Consider the following 21747-nt stretch of genomic DNA (forward strand, 5'->3'; position numbering starts at 1 on the left):
GTCCCAATGTGTGTATGAATGCAGGGAGACATACAAAAACTTGACATTGCTGTCAGTCTAGGCCCTATGAACTCTTGAAACCTGCTGAAGTTCCTTTCCAGGACAAAATGTCGTATTGAAGAGAAACTGCAGGAGGTAGAATCAAATTGACACTAAGGACAAAGGGAAAGAAAAGAAGACGACTCAGATGAGAGTGGGAAGGGAGAAAGGAAAGCAGATTTCGGAAAGAACTGTGGGCATATTTTGAATTATTGGTCACTAATTATAGAACTGTGAGCCCTGAAACCATGGAACTAAGAAAAGTATCCTGGAACTAAGAAAAGTATCCTGGTTCATCCTACTCCCCTAAAGCACCCCCCCGCCACCCCCAGGAGCTCAGAAAGACTTATTGTGCTTAAACAGGAACAATATGAAAGGACTGTGGTTAAGTCCTACACAGACTATTATAAGAAAAAAAAAGAGAAGGCGTTTGCGTGGCTTAGTTGGTTAAGCATCTGTCTTCAGCTTGGGTCATGATCCCGGAGTCCTGGGATTGAGCCCCATGTCAGGTTCCCTGCTCAGCAGAGAGCCTGCTTTTCCCTCTCCCTCTGCTCTTTCCCTCTGCTCTCTCAAATAAATAAATGAAATCTTAAAAAAAAAGAAAAAAAATAATGTGTAAAGTGACATTCCCAAAGATATTGTAGAACTGTAACTCTAATATTTAAAATAAAGTTAAAGAACTTCCACTACTGGATGTACTTTTTCCTGTTCCTTCTGCTAAGTACAGCTGCAAATCTTGTACCTTATATATAAAATAAACATTAAAAGCCACTTGAAGATGGAAAGAAAAAGGCAGACCTGCTGGGGAACTTGGGACTTGAGAATTGTATCTGAAAAGCCAGTAACCTAGAAATGCCAATGAATGCAGACAGAATCCATAGAAGCAGTTTCTTTCTATCCAAAAGTCCACAAAAGGGGCAGTCTGGGAAATCAGAAAACTTTTAGACATTAACTGCTCTCTATTCCAGTCAAACACTGTCCAAAAACTGTGGCTCCACTGCATGCATGCCAACAAAGGTGGGGAGCCTAGAGTTTCATCTTCACAAGGCTATAACAAGGTGGCCCATCAATGCCACCAGAGTGGTATCAGAGAAGTAGGGACTTTTATCCTGTCAGAATTGTAACAAGTCCCTGTGGTGTCAGTGGAGACCACATGGGGAGCTGGAGCTCCACGTGGTAATGAAGAGATCCTCCCCCTGCCATTGCAGGTGTCAGCTGAAGCTAAGTGGAAACTTAGACTTCTTCCTCCACCTAACAGAAATGAAGCAGCCCAACTTTCCCCTAACCTTCCTGAGAAGTTTTAGAGAAAAAAGGCAGCTAAAACAGAAGGTTTCATAACACACAGTTTTATAACACAACAGAAAAATGTTTAGGTTCTTAATTCAAAAATCACTCATTATACCAAGAACTAGGAAGTTCTCAAACTGAAAAAGATAATAGATGTCAGTGCCAAGGTGACAGACATGTTAGAATACCTGACAAAGTTTTTAAAGTAGCTATGATAAAAATGCTAAAGCAAGCAATTACAAACATTCTTGAAACCAATGAAAATGTAGAAAGCCTCAGTAAAGAACTGAAAGGTCTCAGCAAGGAAATATAAGATATAAAAGAGAATCAAAAGGAAATTTAGAACTGAAATATACAGTAACCAAAATAAAAAGTTCAGTGGATGGATTCAACAGCAGAATGGATGGGACAGGGGAAAGAATCGATGAACTGGAAGATAGAAAAAGAGAAATGGCCCCGTCTGAACAACAGAAAAAAAAACCCCTTACTTTTTTTCTGGTTTTATTGAGATAAGATTGACAATTAGAAATAGAATATATTTCTACAAGTGGTGTGGTGTTTTGATATAAGTACCTTGGGTAATGATTACCACAGTAAGCTAATTAACCTATTTATCATCTCACATTGTTACCTTTTTTTTCGTGTGTGATGAGAACAAGTAAGATGTATTTTCTTAGTCAATTTCAAGTATAGAACACATTATTATTAACCATATGTATGTTAGATCTCTAGAACTTATTCCATTTATAACTGAAAGTTTAACCAACTTTGACCAGCATCTCCTTGTCCCTCCTGCTCCCAGACCCTGGAAACCACCATTCAGTTGTCTGTTCTTGTAAGTTTGACTTTTAAAAATTCCTCATAAAAGTGATATCATGAAATATTTATTTTTCTGTGTCTGGCTTATTTTACTTAGCATAATGCCCTCCAAATTGATCCATGTTGTGAATTGCAGGATTTCCTTCTTTTTTGAGGATGAATAACATTCTTGTGTGTATGTGTGTATGCCATGAATTCTTTATCCATTCATTCATTGATGGGTACTTAGTTTGTTTTCACACATTGACTATTATAAATAATGTTGCAATGGACATGGAGGTAGAAGTATCTCCTTGGGATCCTGCTTTCATTTTTAATTTTTTGAGGAACCTCCATGCTGTTTTCTATAAAGGCTGTACAACTTTACATTCCCATTAACCATGTTACAATGGTTCTCTTTTCTCCACATCCTCACCAGCATTTACCTGTTGTCTGATAATAGCTGTTCTAATAGGTATTAGGTGATCTTTCTTGTGGTTTTGATTTGTATTTTCCTGGTTATTAGTGACATTGAGCATCTTTTCAAATATACTTTTGACCATTTATATATTTTCTTTGGTAAAAATGTCTTTTTAGGTCCTTTGTCCGTTTTTTTATTGGGTTATTTATTTATTTATTTGCAATTGAATTGTATGAGTTCTTTACGTATTTTGGATTTTAACCCCTTATCAAATGTATGGTTTGCAAATATTTTCTCTCATTCTGTCACTTGCCTTTTCACTCTTCTAATTGTTTCCTCTTTGTTCAGAAGCTTTTTAGTTTGATGTAGTCCCAGTTTATTTTTGCTTTTGTTGCCTGTGTTTTTGGTGTCATATTTAAGAAATCATTGCCAAGACCAATGTCAAGGAGCTTATTGCCTTTGTTTTTTTCTTTCTCCTGCTTGATCAAGTTGCTTTTGAAGCTCTCTGCTATGGTCTGAATGTTTGTCACCTACCCCCATTCATATGTTGAGATCCTAGTGCCCAGTGTGATGATATTATGAGGTGGGATCTTAAAAAGGTTATTAGATCACGAGGGTAAAACCATCATGGAATGGAATCAATACCCTTATAAAAGAGGATCCAGAGAATTAGCTTGCCCCTTCCACCATTTGAAGACACAGCAAGAAGTCAGCAGTCTGTAACCAGGAAGAAAGCCTTCTCTAGAACCAACCATGATGACACTCTAATCCTGGACTTTCAGCTTCCTGATATGGGAGAAATAAATTTCTGTTATCAATAAGATATTCAGTCTGTAATGTTTTGTTATAGTTGTCTGAACAAACTAAGGCATTCTGTATCACATTTTTCATTGTATTTTTCAGCTTCATAATTTCTGTTTGGTTCTATTTTATGATTATTAAAAAATTTCTTGGTCGAACTCCTCATTTTGTTCATGCATTATATTTCCAGAATCTTAACTGAGTTCCTTATAATAATTATTTTGAATTTTTTTTTCAAGTAACTTGCAGATCTCCATTTCCTTGGGTAAGTTTCTGGAAAATTATCGTGTCCCTTTGGTGGTATGATATTTCCTTGCTTTTCCACATTTCTAATGGCCTTGTGTTAATATCTGGTTATTTGAGGGAACAGTCATGTCTTCCAGCCTTTTTGAACTGACTTTGGTGGGGAATGACTTTCACCTGTGAGCTGCTACAAGCAGGCCAGTAGAGTGCAGAGTCTCTGGATCTGTTGTGGGGGTTCAGTGCTGTTGTCTCCATGTAGCTCTATCAGCTGGGATTGACAGATGTCCCAAACTGAAAGGGTCCTTGGTAGTCAAGTAGGTGTCTTCAGCAGTAACTGTGGCTAGGGCTGTAGGGGTCCTTGGTGGCAGAGGATACTAGGTTCTTCCTGCCCCCCCCCATTGGGGGAAGTTCTAACCAAGAGGATTCTTCTTGGGATTGGACTGGTACAGAAAGTACACTATTAATAAAACTCCAGGCCCAGACGGTTTTCCTGGGGAATTCTACCAAACATTCAAAGAAGAGCTAATACCTATTCTCCTAAAGCTATTTCAAAAAATAGAAACAGAAGGAAAGCTACCAAACTCATTCTATGAGGCTAATATTACCTTGATCCCCAAACCAGGAAAAGACCCCCTCAAAAAGGAGAATTACAGACCGATTTCTCTAATGAATATTGGATGCCAAAATCCTCAACAAGATCCTTGCTAATAGAATCCAACAGTACATTAAAAGGATTATCCATCATGACCAAGTGGGATTCATACCTGGGATGCAAGCATGGTTCAACACTCGCAAATCAATCAATGTGATACATCATATCAACAAGAAAAGACTCAAGAACCATATGATCCTCTCAATTGATGCAGAAAAAGCATTTGACAAAATACAGCATCCTTTCCTGATTAAAACCCTTCAGAGTGTAGGAATAGAGGGTACATTTCTCAATCTCATAAAAGCCATCTATGAAAAGCCTACTGCAAGCATTATTCTCAATGGGGAAAAGCTGGAAGCCTTTCCCTTAAGATCAGGAACACGACAAGGATGCCCACTCTCGCCACTATTATTCAACATAGTACTAGAAGTCCTTGCAACAGCAATCAGAAGACAAAAAGGGATCAAAGGTATCCAAATCGGCAAAGAAGAAGTCAAACTGTCTCTCTTTGCAGATGACATGATACTCTATATGGAAAACCCAAAGGAATCCACTCCCAAACTATTAGAAGTTATAGAACAATTCAGTAAGGTGGCAGGATACAAAATCAATGCCCAGAAATCAGTTGCATTTCTATACACGAATAACGAGACTGAAGAAAGAGAAATTAGGGAATCCATCCCATTTACAATAACACCAAAAACCATGCGTTACCTTGGAATTAACTTAACCAGAGACGTAAAGGACCTATATGCTAGAAACTATAGATCACTTTTGAAAGATATTGAGGAAGACATAAAAAGATGGAAAAATATTCCATGCTCATGGATTGGAAGAATTAACATAGTTAAAATGTCCATACTACCCAGAGCAATCTACACTTTCAATGCTATCCCGATCAAAATACCGAGGACATTTTTCAAAGAACTGGAACAAATAGTCCTTAAATTTGTATGGAACCAGAAAAGGCCCCGAATCTCCAAGGAACTGTTGAAAAGGAAAAACAAAGCTGGGGGCATCACAATGCCGGATTTCGAGCTGTACTACAAAGCTGTGATCACAAAGACAGCATGGTACTGGCACAAAAACAGACACATCGACCAATGGAACAGAATAGAGAACCCAGAAATGGACCCTCGGCTCTTTGGGCAACTAATCTTTGATAAAGCAGGAAAAAACATCCGGTGGAAAAAAGACAGTCTCTTCAATAAATGGTGCTGGGAAAATTGGACAGCTACATGCAAAAGAATGAAACTTGACCACTCTCTCACACCATACACAAAAATAAACTCCAAATGGATGAAAGACCTCAATGTGAGACAGGAATCCATCAAAATTCTAGAGGAGAACATAGGCAACAACTTCTATGACATCGGCCAGAGCAACCTTTTTCACGACACATCTCCAAAGGCAAGAGAAATAAAAGATAAAATGAACTTATGGGACTTTATCAGGATAAAGAGCTTCTGCACAGCCAAGGAAACAGTCAAAAAAACTAAGAGACAGCCCACGGAATGGGAGAATATATTTGCAAAGGACACCACAGATAAAGGACTGGTATCCAAGATCTACAAAGAACTTCTCAAACTCAATACACGAGAAACAAATAAACAAATCATAAAATGGGCAGAAGATATGAACAGACACTTTTCCAATGAAGACATACAAATGGCTAACAGACACATGAAAAAATGTTCAAAATCATTAGCCATCAGGGAAATTCAAATCAAAACCACACTGAGATACCACCTTACGCCAGTTAGAATGGCAAAGATAGACAAGGCAAGAAACAACAATTGTTGGAGAGGATGTGGAGAAAGGGGATCCCTCCTACATTGTTGGTGGGAATGCAAGTTGGTACAGCCACTCTGGAAAACAGTGTGGAGGTCCCTTAAAAAGTTAAAAATTGAACTACCCTATGACCCAGCCATTGCACTACTGGGTGTTTACCCCAAAGATACAGACGTAGTAAAGAGAAGGGCCATATGCACCCCAATGTTCATAGCTGCATTGTCCACAATAGCCAAATCATGGAAGGAGCCGAGATGCCCTTCAACAGATGACTGGATTAAGAAGCTGTGGTCCATATATACAATGGAATATTACTCAGCTATCAGAAAGAACGAATTCTCAACATTTGCTGCAACATGGACGGCACTGGAGGAGATAATGCTAAGTGAAATAAGTCAAGCAGAGAAAGACAATTATCATATGATTTCTCTCATCTATGGAACATAAGAACTAGGATGATCGGTAGGGGAAGAAAGGGATAAAGAAAAGGGGGGTAATCAGAAGGGGGAATGAAACATGAGAGACTATGGACTATGAGAAATAAACTGGGGGCCTCAGAGGAGAGGGGGTTGGGGAATGGGATAGACCGGTGATGGGTAGTAAGGAGGGCACGTATTGCATGGTGCACTGGGTGTTATACGCAACTAATGAATCATCGAGCTTTACATCAGAAGCCAGGGATGTACTGCATGGTGACTAACATAATATAATAAAAGAAATCATTAAAAAATACACTATTAAAAAAGGACCAGAAAATAAAATAAAATAAAAGAAGGACTGGAGCCTTAGGGACCTATGTGACTAGAAGAAAAGATCTCTGTCATCAGAGTCCCAGAAGAAAAAGAGAGAGAGGGTGGAGTTGAAAAATATTCAAAGACATAATGGCTGAAGACTTCCCAAATTTGGCAAGAGATACAAATATACAGATTCGAGAAGCTAAATGAATTCCAAACAAGGTAAACCTAAATAAATCCTTGACAAGTTACATCATATTTAAAATTCTGAATACTAAAAAGAAAAAATTTTAAAGCACCAGAGAAAAATTTCAGACATTTGTGGGTTTATTACCAATGGATTCCAAAAGGAAGTGGCACAATATTATCAGATGCTGAGAGGGGCGGGGAGAGAGAGAGAGGAGGGGTGGGGGAGAAAGAAGGAGCAGAGGGAGAGGGAGAGAGAATCTTAAGCAGGCTCCATGCCCAGCATAGAGCCCTACTCGGGCTTGATTTCACAACTCTGAGATCATGAGCTGAGCCAAAATCAGGAGTTGGATGTTTAACCTACTGAGCCACCCAGGCGCCCCCAACCCAGAATTCTGTACTTCACACAAATATTTTTCAGGAATGAAGTGGAAATCAAGACATTCTCAGGTGAAGGAAAACTAAGAGAATTTGTCACTAGCAAAACTATGCTAAAATGGAAGTTTGCTAAATAGAAATGATATGATAAAAGAAGGGACCTTAGAAAATCGGGAAGTGAGAATACACTAAGTTAAAATATGGGTAAATAAAATAGGCTTCCCTTCTCTTAAATTTTCTAAATTATGTATGATGGTTGAAACAAAAATTATAACACCCATGTGGTTCTAAATGAATGTAGAAGAATTATATAGGACACTCACATTCTAAGTGGAGAGTGGTAAAGGGACATAATGGAAGTTTAGTTACCTATACTTCAGACAAACAGTAATATGGTACCCGTAGATTGTGATTTTGTATATTGTAAATATTATGTATATAAAATGATATACATATAAAATTAATGTAATATCTAGATAATATCTCTGGATAATTACATAGCTAGATTGATAATGTGCTAGCTAGAGCAGCCACTGAAATTTGTACAAAGAGATAGTAAAAAAATTATTGGTAATTCAAAATGGGTTCTAAAAAATGTTCAGGTAGCCCACAGCAAAGTAGAAAAAAGAAAATGGAGAGAAAAAAACCAGAGGAAAACAAAAAAGAAAAAAACTTAAGTGATAGATTTAAGCCGTAGCAATAATTACATTAAATGTAAATGGTCCAGTATGTCAATTAAGTGACAGAGATTGGTAGATTGGATTAAAAAACATGACCCAACTATATTCTGTTTATAAGAAGTTCATTTCAATCATAACCATATAGGCAGATTGAAGGTAAAAAGATAGAAAAAATATCATGCAGGCATCAAAGGAAAGCTCAAGTGAGCTTTGTATTAATATCAAGTAAAGTTGATTTTAAAACAAAGAAAATTACCAGAGACAGAAAAGGATATTATATAATGATAATATAGCCAATTCACCAAGAAGAAGCAAAAACTCAAGGTATCATTAAGGATACATACTTTTCTGTCATCCTCCGCATCTGATTCATCCTGTTTATTGTATCTCCAAGGTGTATGTTAAATTTATTAATTTCTCTTCATTTTTGCTATCATCACATATAGCTTTCATGTCCTACCCAGATTTCTGTACTATCCTCTTTATTTGCCTCCCTGTTTACACTCTTCTTTTACAAGAGCCAGAGTAGGCTTTTAAAATTAAAAATCGGATTGTCATTTTTCTGTTTAAATGGCTTTTAATAAAATTTTGATAGAATAAAGTGTTTCAATAGCATAAAATCCCAACTTCTTTCCAGGTCCAATTGTCCCTATGAAACTGGATCTCTCCATGACTTTCCAAATTCTATTTCCTACCTCTCTCCTGTCTTCTCATTACTTTCTGTCCACAGTGGTATCTTTTTAGGCGAAATAAGTGATTAATAGAATGGGATAAAACATAGAAATATGTTGAATATTTTGAGGTAGGTAAACAAGTAAAGTGAGCATGCAGAGGAAGAGAACGTGAAAATTAGGAGATTATGGTCAGGAAAAGAGATGTTTACAATACATATTTTTGTGATGGGGCAGTTTTAGGTAAAAACAAGTTTCAGGGTGTTGCTATATATATGTGGGTGATGGCTCATGAGGAGTGCTATTGGGAAATTATTGGAGTTGAGGCAGTTAATGAAATCAGAGGCTAGGGTGTGGGATGGGTTAATTACATGGATATCGCTTTTTCCTAGTATGATGACAGGAAACGTAGTAAAGAAAAAAAAGTGATGGGGTGCCTGGGTGGCACAGCGGTTAAGCGTCTGCCTTCGGCTCAGGGCGTGATCCCGGCGTTATGGGATCGAGCCCCACATCGGGCTCCTCTGCTGTGAGCCTGCTTCTTCCTCTCCCACTCCCTCTGCTTGTGTTCCCTCTCTCTCTGGCTGTCTCTATCTCTGTCATAAATAAATAAAATCTTTAAAAAAAAAAAAAAAAAAGAAAAAAAAGTGATGAGTACTCATGAAAATGCGGTTAATGGTTGATATCTCTACACCAAAGCCTTTTCTGCCTACAGAATTGAGAGGTGTTATTTAGATTAGTGAATGCTCTCTAAAAAAAGGGTTGCAGAACTATTGATCAAGTCCGAGTTTCCAACTCTCCTTTTTAAAGATTTGGTGTAGGCCATGCCCTACCATTAGCATTGTCCTTCAGTTGTCTGTTATTCAGTGCTCATTGATTGCATCCTGAGGTAGGTGCTCTGAGGGCTAATAAAATAGTCTCTGATTCTTAAGTATTTAAAAAAAATTGAGATATAATTTACATATCATAAAATTCATCATTTTATTATATTCATAAATTTGTACAACCATCAGTACCATCTAATTCCAGAACACTTAATCATCCCCAAAAGAAATTGTGTACCTAGTAGAAGTCACTTCCCACTTGTCTTAGTCTGTTAGGGCTGATTTAACAAAATATCATAGACCGGGTGGCTTTTGAACAACAAACATTTGTTTCTCACAGTTTCGGCATCTGGAGGTCCTAGATCAGGATGCCAGCATGGTTGGGTGAGGACCCTTCTCAGTTCACAGGCATCTCTGACTTCTTGTTTTATCCTTACATGGCAAAGCTAGCTTTGTGGGGTCACTTTTATGAGAGCACTGATCCTGTTCATGAAAGCTCTGCCCTTATCACCTAGTTACCTCCTAGAGGTCCCACTTCCCACTTCCTAATACTATCACCTTGGGGTTTTGGATTTTGATGTAAGTTTGGGGGGAGGACGCAAACCTTCAGACCTTAGCACCACTTCTACTTTCTGTTTCTATGGATTTGACTATCCTGGATATTTCACATAAATAAAATAAAAACAGGTGACCTCTTGAGGCTTCTTTCGCTTGGTATAATGTTTTCAGGATTCATCCATGTTGTATCTGAATTAGTACTTCATTCCTTTTTATGGCTAAATAACATTTCATTGTATGGACTAAGAAGGTAGGATTTACATCTGCTATTTTGCTATTTTCTAATGTCTCATGCCTTTTTTTATTCCTTTATTTCTACATTACTGCCTCTTGGTTAAATAGGTATTTTCTAGTGTACCATTTTAATTCTCTTGTCATTTATTTTACTGTTTTTTGAGTTAGTTTCTTCCATATCTCCCTGAGAATTACAATTAACATATTCGCTTTTAACGATCTAGTTTGAATCAATACCAGCTTAATTACAATAGCATGTCAGAACTTTGTTCCCATGTAATTCTCATTCCTTCCCTTCATTTGTACTGTTATCATTATCCAGATTACATGTTTATACATTGTGTGCCCCTTACAGATTTATAATTGTTGATTTATGCAGTTATCTTTTAAATCATATATTAGAAAAAAAGTTTAAAACAACAAAAAATTATACTGTCTTTTATATTTTTCTATGCAATTACCTTTTCCAGTGCTCTCTCTTTCTTCATGTGGACTTGAGTACTTTCTAATGGTGCTTCATTTCAGCCTGGAAGACTCTCATTAGTATTTCTTGTAAGACAGGTTTGCAAGTAATGAATTCTTTTAACTTTTCTTCACCTAGAAATGTTATAATATCTCCTTTAGTTTTGAAGGATAGTTTTGCTGGGTATAGAATTCTTGGTTGCTATTCTTTCTTTAAGCACTTTTAATATGTCATTCCCACTGCCTTCTGGTCTTTATGGTTTCTGATGAGAAATTGGCTTTTAATCTTATGGGGATTGCTTGTATGTGATGAGTCACTTTGCTCTTGCTGTTTTCAAGATTTTCTCTTTCTTTATCTTTCTTTCTCAATGATTTGATTGTGATATGTGTAGGCATGGCTCTTTTTGAGATTATCTTGCTTGGATTTCATTGAGATTTTGTAAGTGTAGCCTTATTTTTTTCCATTATATTTAGGAGATTTTGAATCATTATTTTTTCAAATAATCTTTCCCCTTTCTTTTTCTTTTTTCCTTCTTGGCCTCCTAATATGTATATAATGGTACACTTGATATTGTCTGCTAGGTCTTTGAGGCTCTGTTCTTTTTTTTTTTTTTTCTCATTCATTTTCTTCCTGTTCCTCATACTGAATAATCTCAGTCAACTATCTTCAAGTGTGTTGATTCTTTCTTCCTCCTTGGTCAGAATTGCAGTCCCATTAGTAAACATTTCATTTCAGTTATTGTATTCTTAACTCCAGAATTTCTGTGTGTGTATGTTTTAAGTAATTTCTGTCTTTTTACTTTTTATTATTTGGTGACTTATCATTCTTATACTTTGTTCTGTAGTCATAGTTTTCTTTATATATATGAACAAAATTAGAATAACTTCTTCAAAGTCTTTGTCTAGTAGCTCCAGTGTCTGGTCTTCCTCAGGGCAGTTTTTTTGTTGAATGCTTCTTTTCTTGTGGATAGGCCGTGTTTTCTTGTTTCTTTTCACATCTAGAAATTGTTTTGAAAACTGGACACTTAAAAAAAATATTTTATTTTTAAGTAATCTCTACACTGAATATGGGGCTTGAACTTACATCCCTGAGATCAAGAGTTGCATGCTCTATTGATGGAACCAACCAGGTACCCCCCAAACTGGACATCTTAAATAATATAACGTGGCAACTCTAGAAATCAGACTCTTCTCCCTTCCCATGGTTGTTGTTTGTTTTCCTGCGTCTTTTCTGAGCTAATTCTGTGAAATCTGTATTTTTTTTCCCATGTATTGTCACTAGAGTCTCTGTTTGGTTACCTAAGTAGTCAGCTAATGTTTGGACAGAAATTTTCTTAAACACCTAGTAGATTCAGTGTTTCTCTGCCTTGCTTAAGAGTGCTCTGTATATATTGGGGCAAATCTTCAACACTCAGTTATGCAGTTAATAACTTTGTCTTCTTAATTTTGCAGAGTCTTAAAGTCAGCCTGCTGTGAGAACTTAGGGCCTTCTCAGATCTTTCCTGAGCATGTGTACAGCCCTGGACATCTACATAGTCCTACACATCATGTGGGCTTCTAGATTCCCAGAAATATGTTGGGAGATTTTCAATGCCCCTGTGGGCATCTTGTTCCCTACCCTTTCATTTTGTTTATTCAAACTGTTATCTACCCCTCATACAGCCATGAAGTTAATTGCCCTTGTTTTTGACAAATGCTCCTGGGGAAATAGTTTTTGCACTGAGTGAGCTCAAAGTCAGGCAAAAAAACACAACCTTGAGTGTGGAGTTTTCCATGGAACTATAAGACAGGGCAAATAATAACAGTGCTCTGGAAATGAGGCTTTAAAGGAGTTGCACTCTCATTTTCCCCCTCTGGTGGCTATCAAGCTATTGGTTTTTAGTGTGATTGCAGGTTGTTGGTTTTCACTGTGATCGCAGGCTTTGGTTTTTAAAGCTGTCTCAGAGCTATAGAGTGGAAGATCAGAATAGGACATGAGAAAATGCTGCAAAGCATGCTCTTTTTTTTTTAAACCAAAATTCAGTGTTTTTTTCTTGAATAAATGCTCCCTAGATTGCTATAAACCTTTGTTTAATTTCCAGAGTTCTGAAAAAGTTAATTCTGATAGATTTTGCTCCTTTTATCATTGCTTTTATGGGGAAGAGAATTTTGTGAGGCGCTAACTCTGCTATTTTTGCTGACATCATCCTTCCAAAGATCCTATCATGTAGACTATATAATATCCTCCAATTGGTGTTCATTTGAAAACCTATGTATACTATATTACATTCCCTAAGATTAAATTTTTTTCAGCTGATTCTTTAAGTTAAGGAGTCAGAAAAATGCAGTTATCGGGAAATGTGTGCTATGTCCATAATGACCAATAAGATGTAGAATACCACTGAGAAAAAATTGAACATTTTTATTTAGTTTTCAAAAATAAAGTGAATGAATGTCTGGACTATTTCATGAGTTCTGGTTTCTGTACGTTAAGAAATCATAATGGTAGTAGAGCTATGCATATAATCTAAAACTAGAACCTTTTAGTTTTAAAAGACAAAGTCTGCAGAAAAGAAAATTTGTTTTCTCAAAGGCTGATAGAGGTTAAAAACATAAACAGAAGTAAAAATTATATTAAAATTTTGCTGCCTTTTGTTCTCATTGTTTTAAGAAAACTGAACAGTGTAGTAGCAATGAATTAAAATTTAGTAAATGCTTCATACCTAAAAAAACATGGCAAAGTTTAGATTTAATAGTATTTGACCCAGTTTGATACATTGTTTTATTCAGAGGAAACATATTCAGAGGAACCATGACCTGACCAAGAGTATAATGAAATTCCTGTTTCAAATCCTATTTTTCCATTAGCAGGCCAGGATTTTATGGGCTATAAATTGAATAAAAATTAGAAATTACATTATTGTTAATTGAAAGGAGATATCAAATCCTGGGTCCAGTACTTTAGCAATGAGCCAGAGCCCTGCCAAGATTTTACTTTCACCATGAATTGTGGGAAATTGTGGCATTCTAAGTGTGACTCTGAGGTCTAAGTCTGAATTGATTTTAATTGTTGAAAATGAATTTTGGCCTTTTTGTTTAATTTTGGCTGGTTGATACTCTGTGTTTTGTATTATTTTATGTATGTATGCACACATGAATTTTGAGAGAGAAAAATTAGATTTTTGAGTTTTTATTTTTTGTTACAATTAGACTCCTCAACTTAAGAGTTCTAAATAGTGTCAGCATAAAGGATGAAAATTAGTAGGGCACACGCACTTAGTTAAATTATATCATGCTAGGGTGGATGTGGTTGAAATTGTCCCTTAAAAAATAAAACAAAGCAGACTACTCTGTGCATGCTGCCTCCCACTTGGAGGGCTAGGGCACTATTCCAGGAAAGTTATACTGGTAGCGTGGACAAGACTGGTGGCAATGGGCACATCAAGGCAATGGATGAGAGATGTTTAAGAAGGTGAAAAACCAACATTTATAGTCTCTTTTTTTCTCCACCTAATATAATTCACTTCACTTAGATTGTAAAATTTTATGACTTTTTAAACATTCCATTCCATTCCATTCCAATAAAATGAACTTTCTTTCATGTAGGTCTTCCTCAGGATAAATGTTGTGCTGTCTTCATATGTATTTGAAAATATGTGTAAAATACCTTAGGGAAAAAATCTTAATGTAGAGATCTTCAGACTTAAACTCACACAAAATTCTTTTCATTTGGTGTTTTAAAAAAGAGAATTAGTTGGCAAACTTTAAATATAAGGAGTTTCTTCACTTAAAAATACAGATTTTTTAGCTTTCCTTGAAAATGTGTGATCTCTGACCAGATGGGCTCTCCCAGCGTGAAGCAGCCAGTGGGGGCTGCCTGACTGCTTGGAGGCCATGTGCTCTGTCTTCCAGCCCTCACCTGGCCAGTTTCACTCATTTTCAGGACACTTTTCTGCTCCTCCTAGAGGCACTTAAGTTTGCAACTTCTGCCCAAAGTTAAAAAAACAAAACCAACCAACCAACCAAACCAAAAAACCACCCTTTTTAAAAAAAAATTTTTATTATGTTATGTTAGTCACCATACAGTACATCATTAGTTTTTGATGTAGTGTTCCATGATTCATTGTTTGTGTAATAACACCCAGTGCTCCATGCAATACATGCCCTCCTTAATACCCATCACCTGCCTGGCCCAATCCCCCACCCCCTTCCCTCTGAAACCCCCAGTTTATTTCCCAGACTCCATAGTCTCTCATGGTTCATTCCCCCTTCTGTTTACCCCCTTCATTCTTCCCTTCCTTCTCCTACTAATCTCCCTACTGTTCCTTATGTTCCATAAATGAGTGAGACCATATGATAATTGTGTTTCTCTGCTTGACTTATTTCACTTAGCATAATCTCCTCCAGTCCCATCCATGTTGCTGCAAATGTTGGGTAATTGTTCTTTCTGATGGCTGAGTAATATTCCATTGTATATATAGACCACATCTTCTTAATCCAGTGATCAGTTGAAGGGCATCTCGGCTCCTTCCAGAGTTTAGGTATGTGGACAATGCTGCTATGAACATTGGGGTGCATATGGCCTTCTCTTCACTACGTCTGTATCTTTGGGGTAAATACCCAGTGGTGCAATTGCTGGGTCATAGGGTAGCTCTATTTTTAACTTTTTGAGGGACCTCCACACTGTTTTCCAAGGTGGCTGTACCAACTTGCATTCCCACCAGCAGTTTAAGAGGGTTCCCCTTTCTCCACATCCTCTCCGACATTTGTTGTTTCTTGCCTTGTCAATTTTTGCCATTCTGACTGGCATAAGGTGGTATCTTTATGTGGTTTTGACTTGAATTTCCCTGATGGCTAATTGTTCTGAACATTTTTTCATGTGTATGTTAGCCATTTGTATGTCTTCATTGGAAAAGTGTCTGTTCATATCTTCTGCCCATTTTTTGATTTGATTATTTGTTTCTCATGTATTGAGCTTGAGAAGTTCTTTATAGATCTTGGATACTAGCCTTTTATCTGTAGTTTCATTTGCAGATATCTTCTCCCATTCTGCGGGTTGCCTCTTTGTCAAAAAACCACTGTCTTTAAGTTACAGGTAGTTTTGAGAATACTACTTGCTAATTTGGGTCTAGAGTGATCAAACAGAGCTTTATATTGCTAATATTTGTTCTATGTGAGGCTATGAAATGTTAACTTGATGTCTCTGGGCCACTCGAAGTTGGGAAGCCCAGGCATGTGACACAGGAGATGGGGAGGAGAAGGAAAGAAGTGATCAGTATATACAAGCTTTTGCAGGCATGAGGAATTCAGAACTGACCTTGAATGGGTCCAGAGAGTGGTATTTTAAAAACATCTTGAAGGTTGAGATTATGAGAGGAGGAAATTTGGCAGAAATTATTAGAAGTTTTGGGTCTATAAAAGAGAGAGACTGATAAAGGGAAATTTATGTAACTGGGTGTGTGGTTCCAGGTTGGTGATTTTTATAGTTAGGGTTAAAGCTGTTTTACCTCTATTCAAAGGTAGACTGGGGGCCCAGAAAGAAAGAAAGGTACCAGGAGAGAAATAATTCTTATTTGTATTCCTAAGATAGAAAGGATTCTCCCTCCCTCCCTTCTTCTCTTCCTTCCCTCCCTCCCTCCCTGTATGCCTTCCTCCCTCCTTCTCTCCTTTGTTCCCTCTCCTTATCCTTCTTTCAAACAACTCATTGATCACATGAGGTCCTGGTGATGTACTTGTACAGAATTATCATCCAATATGTGTTCACTACTATGAAAAAGGTTCGAGTGCAATAGGAGGGTCTGTGCTTAACTGCGGAAGGTACCGTGAAGTTAAAAAAGAAGGGGGTTTAAAGTGAGAAAAATCTGGGTGACATTTACATTCTACATCTTCCTAGCCATGTAGCCTTTAATGAGTTATCTCTAAATCTTACTTTTTAAAAATCTGTTCATTTGGAACTTCAGTATTTATTGAGCACTTACTATATACTATTATTTTAGTTGTCTTCACAAGAACGCTGTGGAGAGGAAATATTATCCTCTTTTTACTGATGAACAAATGGAAGCAGAGGTTCTGTCTTTTTTCCAAGGTCACACAGCTGTTTTATTATTATTAAAATATGGTGAGGCCAATAAATCAGAACATGATTGCTGTTGAAAAGATAGTTTGTCACACTCAACAGATTCCAAGAGAAGGGGCATACAACACCAGGGCCTGGTGGGGATGAGGTGGTGGGAGCACATGGGGAAGCACCAGAGTCAGTCAGGAGACAGAGGGGGAGGAGGAAACTGTAGGCAAGAGCCTTTACTGTGATTTCCATGAAAGGAACAAGAGAGGCAGGGAAGCAGGTTAAGGACTGGCCAGTTTGAGTAGTTCTAGTGGGCTTTGGAGTTTGTGTGCTGTTCCGATTTGCCTTGGTTCCTGGCTCTGGGCTGTTTAGGGCAGGCAGAGAGTGGCCTGGAGTGTGAGAGCCCAGTAAAGGAGGTGCTTAAGGGTGCAGACTCTGGACGGTTGGCTTGCATTTGAAAAGCATGCAGTTGTTTACTCTCTCTAGGAATTGGCTAACCATGGGAGGGACGGTCTCTTCATGGTCATCAGGGCCCCAGATGTCAGAGCCTCAGAATGCAGGAAATAGAGATATGGTTAATATAATAGCTTGTGACTAGGTGATGAAGCTGGGAGTTGGATACTGGTTTCTTGATTCAAGCCTGAGTCCTTAATATTCTGTGCTAGGATGCATGGAAGGGCCCGGGCAAGCATCTGAAGACATGACCAGAGGACCTAGAATTGAAAGTCAGTTGTTACTATAGTTAGTTACGATAATTTGGTTGAGCTGGTTTACTGAATGAAACCGAGGCTCTGCCTCCGTATATGTCTTTGCATCTGGGCCTTCATATACCTGAAGCATGGTTAGCTGTCCCTGACCCCCTGACAGAGCATGTGAGGTGCTGCAGTGAGATTAGCAGAGGAGACAGCAGAGATTTCTAGAAGGAAGATGGCTGTGGTCATTATGACCTGGCTTTATAGAGTCAATGTGTCCTTATAAGGAATTTCCAGAATCACTAGTTGCAGTGAAGACTAAAAACTTTGAGGTTGCTCTGGACCGCTTTAACAAAATTCGTTGAAGTGGACTGCAACTCGTGTCGGTGGGCTCTGTATCCAGGTGAGTGCACTTGGTGCAGTGTTTCTTGTTCTCCCCTGTGTGGCTGCAGTTTGGGTCTTGCCTGACCCAGCCTGACCATGGCCTCAGCTTTAGAAGCGTTATGGAAGGATCTAGAAGGGTAAAGTTGCTGCTGGAAAAGGCCACTGGGCCTTTTGGCCAGCTGAAAAATCTAAGATTGTGACAGAAATCAAGAAGAAGATGCAGTAGAAATAAGAGAGAAAAGCAGAACTCTTGGAAAATGAAAAGCCAGCTGCTGTGGTTGCTCTCATTACCATGGGATATACAGTGAAAATCAGTAATTACGGATGGGATCAGTCAGACAAGTTTGCGAAAATCTCTGTTACCTTAACTGGAGTTCATCAAGTCCCCACTGAGAACGTGCAGGTGAGTTTCAGAGAGAGGTCATTTGATCTTTTGGTAAAGAATCTAAATGGGAAGAGTTACTCCATGATTGTGAACAATCTCTTGAAACCCATCTCTGTGGAAGGTGGTTCAAAAAAAGTCAAGACACATACAGTTCTTATCTTACATAGAAAGAAGGCAGAAAACACATGGTGGGACTACCGGACTCACGTTGAAAAAGAATGCAAAGAGAAGGAAAAGCCCTCCCACGACACTGAAATGGATCCTAGTGAGGAATTGATGAATGTTCTAAAGGAAATTCATGAAGATGGGGATGATGACATGAAGCAAACCATTAATACAGCCTGGGCGGAATCAGGAGAGAAGGAAGCCAAAGGAGATACAGAATTTTGAGACTTTAAAGTCATTTTGGAAACTGTGATGGGGAATGTTGATGTTTCCAGTAAGGAAATGTTGGTGAGCTGCACAGAGAAATTTGACAGATAACTACTTACAGAGTCTTCTTCTAAGTGAAAGCAGTGAATTCTCCCATTTCCTCCTGGAAGATTTATTTAAATAAAATGTGCCTATTAAACACTTTCACCAAAGATAGTTTTCTTAGTAATCTGGGCATTTTGTTCAAGAAAGGATAATATTGGATTCTTGTGTGAAATGTAAAAAAGCAAATCTTGCCTAATGATAATGCTACATGGTGTGTGTTTTTGTTCAGCTAGGAGGTAGAGAACAAAAGTTACTGTTTGTTTATAAGTTCTTGGCATCAGCTCCTGCCAATGTAAGAATAAGTAAAAATAAAACCTGGATTTTTACATAAAATGCAAATCTGGAAAAAAAATCCGTTGACGTGAAGGGAAGTATCTTGCCCTAACCGCTTGTCCTGAAGTTGCTTCAGGCCAGTGTGGACGGACTTACTCTGACAAGGGAGGGTGAGCAGGGAAGCTGGTGCCCTTTTGCAACATTGTCCCACTTAGGCGCTCCCTCTTTCCTTTGTCATAGCCCCTGCACGGGGCAAGTTTATTGTCTGAGCATCTGCCTATTGGCCAGATGTTGAAAGTTAAGCGGGATGCAGGAATTAAGAAATGGGACCTCACTCATGACTGTACCATTGGGACAAAACTGCGAGTGCTTTTCTGAATTCAGGAAAGATCACCCCAGAATTGGCTTGGAGACAAAAATAACTGTAGAAGAAACTGTTTTTCATTAGCTCAACAAATTAATTGCCTCTTTACACATGTCGTTCTGAATTGTTTACCAATATATGACATTCCTGAAATTTCACAAGCTCTTTAAATAGCACACTTATATTTTCAGGCACTGTTGAAGAACTCAGTGAAAATCAATTTTTGCTTATGAAAATAGAGTCTGTATTATTTATTTGCTGCAACTCGATTTGCTGTATGTGAGGATAGCTTAAATACACATTTAGTTGAAGAGGACTTTATTGGCAGTACAAGCCCTAATAAATAGGGATTTTTTTTCTAGTTTTAATTCATAAAGTGGAAAGGTTATGCCATTTTTTTGAGTGTGAAAATAAGTAGGGGTTGTTTTTAAAAAATACAGACCACTTGATTTCTCTGAAGACATCTTTTAGTAGAAAATTTGGAACCTTTAGAGTGAAAGTCACAGGAAAATGAATATATTTCCCCTTAAGATGGTTCAAAGTAGCTTCTAGAATGGAAATAACAGGGTTTTTCTAAAGGAACCTTGGCCAGAAGATGGAGAAAGTTTTCCAAAATGACAATGGTTAAGTACAAATATCAGAGTCAATACAACATGCTCTTAAAATGGAATGGGGTTCTCAGGGCAGCCGAAACATTTGAATGATGGAGCCAAGGAGCGACAACCACTCAGGTATGAGTTATTATTGAAGTTTAAAGATCTGATTTCAATCAAGAGTCACTATTGTTTAGAACAAATTCCATTTTGCTAAGATTGTTCCCTTAGTATTTAATCAAAGAAAGGCCAGAAGGAAATGTGCTTTTGAGCAATATTCTGATGCAGGAGCCACTTTAAAAGAGATGTAGTGAGCATCCTGTCTTATATATAATTCATGTGGTGGGTGATAGGATTTGTAAACTGAAAAAAAAAATCTCTTGCTGCACGAAAGCGACTGTTCCCTATAAATACATTTCGATGATGATTCACTCCAAGAATGTGCTTGAAGTGTAGTTGAATTTTGTGTTGGAAAATTGCCCTCTTTGGAAAGACTGCAACTAAGGGTCAGTCCTCCATCCACAGACCGCCTCAAACATTTGCTTCAATTTTTAGCCCAACTTGAGTCTCACATAAGATTTGGGTTGTTGGGTTGAATTTGGGTAGTGTCTTCCTCACATGCATGGTTTTGCTGGTGACTTAGGGTCTCTAGAACATGGGATGGACTTCCAGCTGGAAAGAGAATATTAGCCTTGAGTTACTGGGTCAAGCAGACTGAGAGGAAAGAAGTAAAATGGGAGTGATTCGGACAGACAGACGCTGGTGCAAGAGGGAACTTGCTTCTCATTACTCATTGCCTGAATGCCAGGATTAGGCCATTCTATTGTTTGCTGTTTTAGACCATGATGGTCTTTTTAAATTTAAGACATATGTAGTAATTCTTTGTAGTCTCTCAGAAACATCCAGCTAAAAGGTTTTAATCAACCTCCAGAAGTTTTAGAAATGTTCTAGTGTAGTTTTTACATTTTGTGGGTCAATAAACAGGTCATCTCATTTTGGAGCATTTCTGTTGATGATGAGGGGCCCCCAAACCAATCCTAGTGTTTTGTTCATCACTTGGATGTCATTGATTCCATAAGGCAATTCGTATTTATGCTCTAGATAATAAAATCGTGTATTAGAGATCTTCCCAAAGGTATCTGACCTTCAGAGGTACTGAAGTGTCCTTGTTCATTGCGGTGAGTTACACATCCGTGATGCATTCTTTCAGCTTTGTAACCGAGAATGACCTAGATGTTGCCTAGGGGCAGCACTGACCACCTAGACAGTGAGAGAAAGAATATAAATGCTGTGGATCTGTAGGTTACTGTTGAACCTTCTGGGGAGACTGGCAGGGACCACAGCAGCAGCAGCGGCCACTCCCCCTCCATAACCACAGCTCAATTCCACCCTAAAACCTTCCTGAGGAGTCTGGGAGCAAGGGCATAATGTGGGGGGGTATTTTGGATTAGGAACCTCACCCAGGGAGAGCTCATCTATTTTTCTTGTCTTGGGAAGGTTGGGAAGATGCTCTGAGGTGACCTTGACTCCTTGCCCTCCCCCTTTTTTTCATGGCTTTCTCATTTGTTATTCTCTCCAAATTTCCTCTCCTGTGACATTAAATCCTAACATTTTGGCTCCCACTAATTCTTTGATGATGTTTGACACACAGAAACCTTGCTCTGTGGGACATGAGTGTCTGCTCTCACTCCGACCAGTGAGCCTGTCCTTTCACCCCTTTAAATCCTGCTTTTACTAGGTTGGCTAAGTATATTTTAGGTGTATGATGCAATAAACACAG

The 21747-nt window shown here is 38.1% G+C and overlaps 1 pseudogene; it reads left to right on the forward strand.

Annotated features, from left to right (window-relative positions):
- The first annotated feature begins 17971 nt into the window (after positions 1-17971).
- LOC100474024 lies at positions 17972-18650 on the forward strand (annotated as a pseudogene).
- The last annotated feature ends 3097 nt before the right edge of the window (positions 18651-21747 follow it).

The sequence above is a fragment of the Ailuropoda melanoleuca genome, chromosome 5, assembly GCF_002007445.2.
Source record: "Ailuropoda melanoleuca isolate Jingjing chromosome 5, ASM200744v2, whole genome shotgun sequence".
Taxonomy (NCBI): Eukaryota; Metazoa; Chordata; class Mammalia; order Carnivora; family Ursidae; genus Ailuropoda; species Ailuropoda melanoleuca.